The following is a 9333-nucleotide window of genomic DNA, read 5'->3' as shown; positions in this document are numbered from 1 at the left end:
TCAAAGACTTGATTAGGTTTGTAGCTTTCTATGAGAAGAGTTGCATTTACTCATAGGAGCTCGTAAAACTTCTGAGTACTGATCGGAGTCCAGTTTTTAAATCATATATTCTGAGATTAGATTTGTTTTTTTCTCATTCAAAATCTGTCAGTCCTTTGTATCGGGAGGATTTAGTTTAACCAGAGGCAAAACAGACAAAAAGGAAAGGGTGTAACAAAATGAGCCTTATAAAGTATACCTTGAAAGAGGGAGCATAGTGAAGATCTCTTCTGTGGCATGAATTATTAGTGTCAAAACAGCATCTAAAAAATTGTCCTGCAGCAAGCCAGACTTCCTAAAAACATGAAGGCTCAGAGAGGCTCTGGTTGATAGGAATTCCCACAAAGCATCATAATGAATATGCATTGAGCTGACAGTACTGTGTAAATTATGGCTACTCATTTTTATCCAAAGAAAAAGCAAAGAAATTGATGCACTTACTGAAGGAATGCCACAGCAGAATATATTGGTCACAATATTTGGAACTTCCTCAGGTCTTTGTATCCAAATCTTGAATAAACTCATTACCAGCATCAATCTAGAGTTGCACCACTGAAGTAATAGCCACAGTACTAAAATACAAACAGAATCATTAAGTGTCAAGCTCAAAGTATGCCTAATGGATCTAATTTTCCCATTTCATTTATATGTCCAGTTGCTTTTGACTGTCTCACTGATTTCCGCTATCAGAAAGTGTAACTCATTAACCGTTTGCAATTGGACCAGTTGTCCTTCATTTCTGATGGTATCTTTTATTTCATAGGTCTATAAAATAAATGCTGCACCTTGTGTTTGGCATCCACCAGTATGCTGTGTCCCTTTCAGTTACATATTAACATTCTGTAGCCTTTTTATTTCTCCTTAAATTGTGACTAGAGAAAGAAAAATCATTGGGTTTTGTCTTCATTTACTATTGTCTGCTGATTAAGGGAAGTATGATGGCTTTTTCATTGGGTAACAGTCTGCGCAGAATTTGCCCTGACAAGTTGAATGCCAGTTTTTCTCTGACACAAATAAATTACCTTTGGCTGTGATAGATGATGTCTCTTAGGGGTAATGGATTATAGCCTGTAAAACCAATTCTTTTAATATATTTAGCCATTTTATTTGAGTCTACACATATTCAAGAAACGTAACTATAGACTTGCTGTGAGCTTTAAACTCTAAATATTTTAAGAGTAACAGAACTCAAAACATAGGGTCTTTATAGTCTTCTCTATGAAAGGAAAATAAACAACACTTCATCCAGGTAGGCATGGAAATCCAGGGATGAGCTGAATCCACTGCTCATGTCTTACAGATCTCTCTTAGCTAAGAGACATTCTCCTTTGATTTTTAATGGCATCTGAGACTGTTTCAGCACAACGCAAAGATATAAAAATCCTTTTTTCATGTAACTACACATCTTGCGTATTTTTTTTTTTGAATCTGTCATTTTGCAGCAGATAATGTTCAGGGGCAAGGTCTAAGGACATTTTTCAGGGATTCATGTAGTGACTTGCCCCTGTATCAATGCCACAAATGGTGGATGCTATTTGGACAACACCCATGTCTTCTAGTCATAAACATGCAGTTTACTGGTACCACAAGTAAGTGTTTTTCTTTCTTCTTTATTGTGATGTGGAGATGACATTACACTCAAAATCTTTTTTTGCGGGGAAAAGGAAACACACCTAATACATAAAGTCAGGAGTTTATTGTTAGTATAATTAAAATTTTAACAGTCTAATCTAAGAATCTTTGTTAATCCAGGAATAACTGTTGCAGAAAGAGAAAGAATACATCTATGCAGAAAAAGTTACAGTAATTAAAATAATTCAGTTAAACTTGTTATACGCACACTGCTTATTTTCTGCCCCTTTTCCTGATCTTCTGCTCACTCTTCCTCTGTTCCCCAGGGTCTTAAACTCGCTGGGTTCATACTGATGTTGGTGATGGGGATGCTACAGGAAGCTCTCAGCATCTGGAATCCTTTGCTGGGAGCATTAGGATGCTCATAGAATCACAGAATCATCTAGGTTTAAGATCATCAAGTCCAACCATAAACCTAACACTGCCAACTCCACCACTAAACCATGTCCCTGAGCACCACGTCTACACATCTTTTAAAAACCTCCAGGCATGGTGTCTCAGCCACTTCCCTGGGAAGCCTGTTCCAATGTTTGGTAACCCTTCTGGTGAAGAATTTTTTCCTAATATCTAACCTAAACCTCCCCTGGTGCAACTTGTTGTTGATGGTTTCTTCTTCCTCACTCTGGGGTCCACTCAGGGCCATTTTTGTATGTTTGCTAATGTACTTTTATACCGTGATCTTTCATCTCTGGTCTGTAGGTTTCTGTCTCACTTGAATTTGTTATGTATGTTGCCTGTTACACTTGTTAGATACTACTTTGTTTTCTTTTTTACCCTCGAAACCTGTTTCTGTAAATTCTGTTTCCTATGTTTCTGTAACTGACTACTGGACAGTTGTTTATAACCGTGAGGTTATGGTTATAACCTTAAGTTATAAAGTGCCAGCCTTTGCCTCATCTCTTATTGTCCCATTCCTGTACTCCCCCACGCCACATCCTGCACCTCCACTTCACAAGGCCTCTTGTTTCATCAGGCCTGTATTTCTCTGCACTGCAGATGAAAGCCTCAATCTGCAGAAGATCTGGGAAAACCCCAACTATCTGTCACTACTGACTCACTGCTGAGTTGCAGCTTCACAGTAAATCATCCCCCTTAGAACAACCCTGTCACGGTGCTACTCTGTGGTGACAAGAGGCAGTAGTAGTAAGTGCCCACAACTTGTACGTCCCCAGGAGTTCCTTCTGTTCAAAGAAAAGGATGAGGAGAAAGGGAACTCTGTCATCGAAAATCAGAATTATGGGCCTGTAATTTCAATTACAGAATTACAACCCCTGACTCCTCTGCCAGCACGCATTGATATCACGGGCCAGGTGATGCCCACGTTGGCAGAGTGTGGAGCTGTGGACTGGCCAGATCAGACAAGGAGGTCACTGCGAAACTGCCTGGCACAGAAACAGCAGAATGCCTTTGATCAAGATTTTACTGTTTCCACACCCTGGAATTCAGCAGAAAATACTCCACAGAGATTAAAGAACAGGCAGAGATCCTAAAGGCTCTCAGTTTTGCATGCCTTTGTTCCTTGGAGAAGGCAAGAGTGGTGAAAGAAGATATCACGAAGTGATGAGATATGAAAAAGCTGAAAACCTTTTTTTCTGTAAAAATTCACAGTGCCAGTTATTGTGTATGGAGGACACAATACACTGTAAGCTACTAACAAGCTTGTGAACCCAATTCTTGTCACGAAGCACATGTATTTCAAAGATTAAAAATCAAAGTAAAGCACACACACAAATATTCAGAGTACTTCAGCAAGGAAACACTTTGCTAAGGTGTGTTAAAGGCGGTTAAATAGCAGTGACAGACTGCCAGGAAAAGCACCAGTTTCTTGTTAGGAGGTTTTAGGGGATTAATATAAACTGAGAATTTGAAAGCACCTGGTTCTTCACTTCAGATCATTCTGTAAAAAGCAAAGCAGCTACAAGAAGTGTGAAAAGCTTTTACTTGCACCACGAGGTATAGCAGCAAAAATAAATACTGGGTGTAGCTGAATATTCTGGAAAGAGCTGCTGGAAATTTCTTTTTAATTTTTGTCCTTCCCTTTTGCTCTTCTTTTCTCTGCCTTCTTTCCATCCTTGTTTCCCAGGGATCTTTCTTTTTTGTCGGCAATTTGAAGGCAACACTCACCTTGAATCACTGGATGGTGGGAGCGGAGCATTATGAAAGATTTAGACTGGGACAGGGGTTTTAAAAAATTAATTTTAAGTGAGAAAATTTAACTGAAAATAGAAATGCTCATCAGCCCGAACTGGGGACTTTTATTTTTTCTGTCAGAATTTTCTTTCATAAGATATGCTGACTTCTTTGGTCTTGTTCCAAGTGTAGAAGAAGAAGAAAAAAAATCCAGTTGAATAATTTTGCACTAAGCCAGGAAATCAGTTCCCTCCCATTTCTCCCTTAGGTTTAATTTATATTGGTCTAAACCCCAGCAAATCATCAGCTTGGAAGTAGAATTTTTGTTCAACAAGTCTTTTATTTTTCAACATACCAAGAAATACGGTAGCTATTTTGTTCCTGACACTTTTACTCCTTCTTGTTTCATTATTTGCATTGTGTTGAATTTATGAGGTTTTTTTAAGTTAATTAAATTTCTAAAAGCATCTGAGCAAAAATAATTACTAAGAGATCTGTATTGCAGCCTAAGCAGATTTTTGAGTCTACAGGAATGTCATTTTTAAAAATAAATTTATTTGAAATTCCATTATAAATACTTCCATGATTCCCATACCTTCTCAATTCAGTTGCTTTTCAAAGTCTACATTCTTCAAATTTAATTTAAAACTGATATGTTAAGTTATAACCCATGCTGTTTCTAGAGAGCATGGAGAGCTTCATACAATATATCTATTTCATTTTTAAAAATTCAAATTCATCTTTTTTTCTCTCTCTATTTAGGTTTTCTGGTAGTCTATAACAGTTCAGTGGGGAAGGTTTAAGAACAGTATATTTTTCATTGTAATCTATATGAATGTTACCTACTAAAACAGCATAAATTTTGGGGAGAGGGTTTCAACTTTTTCTATCAATAAACTACAAATTTAAATGGCATTTAAACTGTAACTATATGTTAGTTTATCTAATTGTTTTAGCAAAAATCATTTTTTAATTTTTATAGTCAAAGAGTTTCAGATTGCCATCTCAAAATGGCACATTATTTTAGAAATGTTCTTGTATGTCGTTAGAAAATACAATGGAAAATATCCCGAAGCACACCTGGACATTTAAGTTTTGTTTCTTACTGGAGAAGAAACTCTGTTTTGGTGAGGGATACTGAAAATGTGGCCAACAAGTTCAAACATCACTTATTTAATATCCCTTGGTGTGTGTCTGTGCATTACAGCCTGCTGGTGGATGCAGAGTAGATAAGGATTGCCTCCTTGGCCAGTCCACAGGGGCTTGGCAGCCTCTACAGCAGTTTCTCTCTGAGGAAAAGTCTTGAAAACATGCCTCCGAATTTGGTCATCACCATGTGCATATTAACCTGTCCAGAGGGTCACGCTTTATTGGCATGCCAAACATTGGAAAAATAATGTATGCTTTATGGGATGATGAGCTGCCAAATGATACTGGCACAGCATTTACACTGCCCACCATCGCAGAATAGCTATCAAATGGAAGAAGCACATCCAGACCTTGGAGAAAAACCGTGAAGACCATGCGTTGACCCTGTACCTGGAGCACAGGATCTGTCCAGGCTGATGGGCTGCCTGCCTGCTGCAATCAACATGGGCAGCTGCCTGGGAAGATTGTTGGCAAGCCCAAGGAACACTGACCAGGGCAGCCTGTGCCAGGCTTGGTGGTGTTGACCAAGGAGTTAAGAACAGAAAATCAAGGGAGATTTACCAAAAGCCACCTATCCACGGAAACATTTTTCTTTTTACAAATCATAATTTTCTGGAGGAAAGACAGCGTATCATAAAAGTTTATGCTCCTTTGTAATGATAAATGTCTTTGTGGTAGTCCTCGGCATGGCATGTCAGAAATGGAAGCTTTCTTTGAAGTGTTTGTTTCCATTTGCATTTATTTTTAGATTCATTAACAGAGTTCAGCTGTCATCCAGTGTAATTGGAATAGCAGAGTTCAAACTTTAAAAACTTCCTAGATTCAATTTTAAGGGATCAGAACTTATAAACTCTTCATTAAATGGTCTTTTAATTATAAATTAATGTTTCTTAAAAGACATAAAATATCAAGCCCTAGAAGGTGACACTTTGTGTGCAGCAATAATTAAAAAAAAAAATAAAAATTGAAATCCAGAGGGAGTACCAATCTGTGGATGAAAACATCAGAAGAACATATTTTCTGTATTACTTATCTTAATTTTTCCTGGTATTTCAATCAACATGACTCATTGTTGTGAAAGCCAGTAGCAAGGATCAGTGTGCTAATGCATGTAAAAAATAACTAGGAAAAGAAAAAAATGCAGATGTTGAGCCTAGGTTTTAGGAAAAATGTCACTATCATCAACATTACCTTTGTAATGGACTTTCCTTGTCCAAGTGTTTAAATTCCTAAGACCTTTTTGCCCTTTTACTCATAGGCAACGTTTTTTGTACTTTCAAGTACAGAAACTTTCCCTGAAAACTTTTTCCCAAAAAGTTACTTATTTAGTAGATGAGAATGATTTGTAATAATAGAGTAACTTAAGGTTACTTTGATCATTTGAGCCTGTTCTGAGACATGAATGTTTAAACTTTTAGCATCTAACAGTCCACACGTTCCACTTTTCCAAGTTCATTCCTTAAGCTGTTGGATTTTTATAAGGAATTGAATTAATCATTTAGGCAGAGTGTCAGGTGTGCCGCTTAACAATTATAACTGATAAATCTCTGCTGGGTATGCCATTTCCAGAATAAATAAAAATCTCAAATGCTGTCATAAAAATGGTCACTGAGATACGTGAGGACGTAAGTCATAGTGGAACCAGACAGAGTCTTCATCAGCTTAAAACAAAAAGAAAAGCCAAGTCCTGATTGCATTACTTTGCAATGGGTGAGTATACTAAGGCAAATGGCATTTTCAGAGTACTGTAGCTGTTGAGATAGTCTGGGAATAAAATCCTGCTCTTTAACAGCATAAAGATAAGGCAGAGATTTAATGTGACACGTTCCTGGTCTGAATATGCCAGAACAGAAGAGCAGTGATCTCGCTAAGACCACTCAAGCTCTGGCTTTTGAAGAGCGGGGATTGCTGAGAGTGGGACAGCTGAACAGCTTCGCTCCTCAGGTCCCCTCACTGCCCCAGCTGTGCCACTCGACTCTTGTGGAACTGCACCTCCAATGCAGCAGTTTGGAGGGTGGTGTTTCAAAATGTATGCTGTTTAGCTTTAAAAAGGGACTGTAAAATTCCATGACAGAGGAACGGTTTCGGTAATGATTCGACTGTCTTTGCTAGGGTGGCAGAAGGTCAGGTTACAAACCTGGAGTTAAGTCATCCTTGCTGCTGTGTCAGAACTATTCTCATGTATCTTATGAGTTAGGGACTCGACATTCTGCACTGCTATTTTTGTATGTAGCTTATTATATGGCTGACTTTCTTCTAATCTTCAGAAAGTGTATGCAGGGCTTTGGATCATGTACAGTATGTGGTAACAAGAAAAACTGTGTTCATTAGGATACTTGGCACACATTGAGGCTGCTTTGAAGTCTGGTTCTGTAACTAATCTTACATAAACTCTCTTGTTCAGATGTTGGTTACTTATTAGTGGTCCTTTCCTGTAATAGAGGCGCGCAATATTGCAGTTTGGACGATGTCTTACCATAAAGAAGATATTTAAACAACAAATACCATTAGCTGCATGTCACAGGGTTTTCAGACATAAAAAAGCAAAAAAAAAAAACCAAAACATTTCAAAGGAAACAGATACAATTGTCAAAAGTTATGAATGTAAAAAATAAACACTGTATAGAGAAAATAAAACATAGTGATTTGTTGCCTCAGCTATTAAAATCTTGTTCTAAATATCTACATACAAGATACGTATTATCCGCTGGGACAGACATCTCAAAAAATTGATTGCCCTGCAGAGATGCCCCTAGCTGACCATATCAGTGTAGTGAATTTATTCAATGTTTATGGCTTACAAAGTTAGAGATAGTAGGAAAAATTTCAGCTAAACCTATTTTGGCAGAAAATTCTAGTTCGTTGAGCCTGAAATGTTTACTTTCTAACATGTCAGGTTGGAAGTATTTTTATCTGGATGCCTGATGAACTACCCTACAAAAAAGTTTGTGTTTTCAGTGTTCCTAGATCTGTGTTAAGCAATTTGGCACGTTTTCTTCGGAAATTAAAATTAATTGCTTTAAGATCCTGGAAGAAGTGTCTTCCTAATCCTACAACAGTCTGTGACAGAATGGCGGGGCTTGTGACACTGGGATAGCTACAGATAATTCCAGGACTGACAGTTTTAGGATACCGAAGCATGAAGTTGCTCATCCAAAAACCATGGCTGAGTGGGGGGCTGAGCTCCAGGCTCATCTAAGGTCAGAGCCTTCAAGCACTAGGGATCCTGGAACTGCTTCAGACTTTTTTCAGTGCTGCTCCTCTCAGCTCTTAAAAGTGTTCGGTGGATGTGGGCTGCACAACAAGCTGTGCTTTAGGAATGGATGCAAAGGCACATGCTATATGGTAGTACTTCTGTTGTTCTTTTTCTTTCCTGGTAAAATAAGACAACACCAAAAATAAGATAACACCTTCCATGATAGCAATGTTTGATCTCCTTACCCAGTGCTACTTTTCAGGATGAAAATGTCTGTGAAAGGACAAAATAGCTACTATTTCACATAGCATGTCATGCTTCCTAGGATATGGTTACAAAGAGGCCGTGTTGCTTGGATGAGGTGCTGACACACTCTTCAGGTAACACAACTTCCAGAATGTTAAAGGTGATGGTTCTGGATGCAAAGCCTTGGACCCTGGTTGAACTGAGGGTTTTGGGATGATTTGAAAGCATTTCTTTGACTAATAAGCTTGAGAACTAACATCTCTAACAAGCAGTATGGACTGATATGAACTCTGCTATGGGATGTTCACAATCTGTCTCTTGCATTGTAAATAATGCTCCCAGATCCCCAAACATCTGATGTCTTCTGTAATGCTTTTGTAATATAATAACTTAGATTGAAAATAAAATAAACTAAGCCAGTAAATTTTGATTTACCGTGCTAGACTGAAATATCGAAGCACAAGCCCTAACTTATGAAAGCCCACAAAGCCCACAATTAAAAATTGCTCAGTGGATTGGATATGGGATAGAGAAAAATAGGGAATTTTCTTTTGCATATTACCGAGCTTGATGAGCCAGATTTGTCTTGCAGGTTGGCTGACACATGAATTCTCATGTCTCCAGCTTCCTTGTCAGGAAGACTGTGGGTGAATGGTTCTCATTTGAGCCCACTTTAATGGGGGAGGAAACACCCATGCTAACAAATATTTGGGATGTTTTGAGGTAATGTTTTAATGTACTGAGCAATTATGTTGGCACCACATGAAGAAAGAAACTGAGTAAACCTTTCTTGCTAGGTTACTACATACCTAACAGATTCCAGACACCTACACCATTACTGATGCACGGGATGAGAATTTTTAATGTGCCTGTAAAATATGTTGCTATCCCACTTTTCTCTTTTTCCAGTGTCTTTTCTTGCTTAACTGCTTCTTGTTAGG

This window comes from Larus michahellis, chromosome 1 (genome assembly GCF_964199755.1).
Source record: "Larus michahellis chromosome 1, bLarMic1.1, whole genome shotgun sequence".
In the NCBI taxonomy this organism is placed as follows: domain Eukaryota; kingdom Metazoa; phylum Chordata; class Aves; order Charadriiformes; family Laridae; genus Larus; species Larus michahellis.
Note: the sequence above shows the minus strand (reverse complement) of the source record.